The 3578-nt window shown below is 38.3% G+C and overlaps 1 long non-coding RNA gene across 1 annotated transcript; it reads left to right on the forward strand.

Moving 5' to 3' along the window:
- The first annotated feature begins 1890 nt into the window (after window positions 1–1890).
- Window positions 1891–2785, forward strand: LOC132106086 (uncharacterized). The gene is made up of 3 exons (XR_009424025.1): window positions 1891–2235; window positions 2537–2655; window positions 2720–2785. It is a non-coding gene; the product is annotated as an uncharacterized LOC132106086 (long non-coding RNA).
- The last annotated feature ends 793 nt before the right edge of the window (window positions 2786–3578 follow it).

Raw genomic sequence — 3578 nt, forward strand, 5'->3', positions numbered from 1 at the left:
TCCTTTGCTCATCAGCCCACACAATCAGGAAATGTGGGAGTAGCTATAGGAGCATTGTGACAGATCCGGTGAGTTTTGTAGGACTCTTTCAGCTTTTTGTCCCTAGCTCATGCTCATATCTGCTGCAGCTGAGCCCCTTGTACAGCCCACAGGGAAAGGGGGGGATGACAGAGGCCAGGAGGGGACAAAAAGGTGCTAAAAGGCTGAGTGACAATGAGAGGGAAAGATGTCAATCACTGCACTGTCAAAGCTTTACATACACAAACATATAAAGAGAAAAATATATTTCTGGCTCGGTAAAATTAAGTAAAAAATTGACAAGTGAGTAAATATGAAAATTTTCTTTACATACTGTTTTTCTGATCTTAAGACCCTTAAAAATTTTTTTAAATAGAGTAAACCGTTAAATACATGAAATATTATTACAATTATAATGAACTGTTTTTTTATATATTAATATTAAATGTAGTTTATTTCTGTGATGGTAAAGCTGAATGTTCAGCAGCCATTACTCCAGTCTTCAATGTCACATGATCCTTCACAAATCATTCTAATACGCTGATTTGGTGCTCAAGAAACGTATTATTATTTTCAATGTTAAAAACGTTTTGTACTGCTTTTTTTTCCTGAAACAGGAAGAAAAAAAACTTTGTTCGTCTTAGGAACACAATTCTTTTCAGAAATCCGTGATGAATAGAAAGTTCAAATAACAGCATTTATTTCTTATGCAAAATTATAAAAAGTTACTTCATCTGTTTTATGCAAGGGTCATGTAGACTGGACAATGGAGACTGGAATGGTTGCTGAACATTCAGTTTTACACATTAAATAGTAATAAAAAAATCTGACCCCAAAACAAGTAGTGTATTAGATTAGTCAAAAGACACAGTGATATGTGTTTTAATAACACTGGTATTATCCAGACATCTGATATTACAGGATGAAGAAGATTTCTCATCTGTTCTAATAATGAGTTAATTGCTAAGCATCACTTAAAGTGGACACTGTCTCTGTATCACTGTCCTGAAAGAGTCTAACTAGACAATGAGTGAGCAAACACTGAAGGTATCACACTCATCCTCTCTGCAGTAGCAGTCAGATCTCTGAGGACCGCGCTGTCCGTGGTACTGAGAAATCCAGCTTTTATAGGCTCTGAGGGCTAACTTCTGTGACAGTGTGAGCCGACACCCGATTACATTACTGAAACTGAGATTACATCAGTACAGCCAGTGGGCGAATGGGAGTTGTTCCAAATGGCCAAAAAAAAAATATATATATATAAAAAAATGCATGAAGAAAGAATAAAACTTTTTCCAAACTGAGTTTTTGAGTTAATAAGCATAAGAGCCTGTGGACTGATTTCCCAGACACAGATTAAGCCTGGGCTAAGACTCCGAATTCCAATGGATAATACGTAATTGAAATCTGAGCCTTAGAAATTAGACAAAAATATTCATAAGTTTCTTTTTTGTAAAGTCATGTAGTGTATTCCTGCCCTACGTTTAAGTACTAAAATAACTAAAACTCAAACTAATAAATAAAAATAAAAGAAAAAAAGACAAATTTAAATTTGATTATATCTCAAATTTAAATGAAAACAGAAAATCTAAAAATAAAATCTAATTAGTTAATTATTAATCTAATTATCTATTTAGTGTCAATACACAATCTTTTAAACTGAAGAGGAAGTTTAGAATTATAACAGTTTTCTTAGGATTATGAACTCAAACAGTAATGCCATATACAAACCCGATTCCAAAAAAGTTGGACACCGTACAAATTGTGAATAAAAACAGAATGCAATGATGTGGAAGTTTATTCAGAATACAACATAGATGACATATCAAATGTTTAAACTGAGAAAATATTTCATTTTCAGGGAAAATTAAGTTGATTTTAAATTCCATGGCATCAACACAACTCAAAAAAGTTGGGACAAGGCCATGTTTACCACTGTGTGGCATCCCCTCTTCTTTTTATAACAGTCTGCAAACGTCTGGGGACTGAGGAGACAAGTTGCTCAAGTTTAGGAATAGGAATGTTGTCCCATTCTTGTCTAATACAGGCTTCTAGTTGCTCAACTGTCTTAGGTCATCTTCGTCGTATCTTCCTCTTTATGATGTGCCAAATGTTTTCTATGGGTGAAAGATCTGGACTGCAGGCTGGCCATTTCAGTACCCTGATCCTTCTATGCAGCCAAGATGTTGTAATTGATGCAGTATGTGGTCTGGCATTGTCATGTTTGAAAATGCAAGGTCTTCCCTGAAAGAGACGACGTCTGGATGGGAGCATATGTTGTTCTAGAACTTGGATATACCAGCATTGATGGTGCCTTTCCAGATGTGTAAACTGCCCATGTCACACGCACTCATGCAACCCCATACCATCAGAGATGCAGGCTTCTGAACTGAGCGCTGATAACAACTTGGGTTGTCCTTGTCCTCTTTAGTCCGGATGGCATGGTGTCCCAGTTTTCCAAAAAGAACTTCAAATTTTGATTCGTCTGACCACAGAACAGTTTTCCACTTTGCCACAGTTCATTTTAAATGAGCCTTGGCCCAGAGAAAACGCCTGCGCTTCTGGATCATGTTTAGATATGGCTTCTGTTTTGACCTACAGAATTTTAGCTGGCAACGGTGAATGGCACGATGGATTGTTGTCACCGACAATGTTTTCTGGAAGTATTCCTGAGCCCATGTTGTGATTTCCATTACAGTAGCATTCCTGTATGTGATGCAATGCTGTCTAAGGGCCCGAAGATCACAGGCATCCAGTATGGTTTTCCGACCTTTACCCTTACGCACAGAGATTGTTCCAGATCCTTGAAAGTGAAAGTCGTGACATTTGCCAAGTATGGTAACTCATACTCAGAATTGGTGCTCTGCATTTAACCCATCCAAGTGCACACACACAGCAGTGAGAAGTGAACACACCCCTGGAGCAGTGGGCAGTTAAAGATCCAGCGCCCAGGGAGCAACTGGAGGTTCAGTGCCTTGCTCAAGGGCACTTCAGCCATGTGTACTGAGGGTGGAAGAGAGCGCTATTCATTCACTCGCTCCCACCTACAACTCCTGCCAGCACCGAGACTCGAACCGGCGACCTTCGGGTACCAAGTCTCTAACCATTAGGCCACAGCTGCCCCCTTTGGATGATATTATGCACTGTAGATGATGATAACTTTAAACTCTTTGCAATTTTTCTCTGAGAAACTCCTTTCTGATATTGCTCCACTATTTTTCGCCACAGCATTGGGGGAATTGGTGATCCTCTGCCCATCTTGACTTCTGAGAGACACTGCCACTCTGAGAGACACACTTTATACCCAATCATGTTGCCAGTTGACCTAATAAGTTGCAAATTGGTCCTCCAGCTGTTCCTTATATGTACATTTAACTTTTCCGGCCTCTTATTGGTACTTGTTCCAACTTTTTTGGAATGTGTAGCTCTCATGTAATCCAAAATGAGCCAATATTTGGCATGACATTTCCAAATGTCTAACTTTCAACATTTGATATGATATTCTATTGTGAATAAAATATAAGTTTATGAGATTTGTAAATCATTCCATTCCTTTTTTA

This window comes from Carassius carassius, chromosome 2, assembly GCF_963082965.1.
Source record: "Carassius carassius chromosome 2, fCarCar2.1, whole genome shotgun sequence".
Lineage (NCBI taxonomy): Eukaryota > Metazoa > Chordata > Actinopteri > Cypriniformes > Cyprinidae > Carassius > Carassius carassius.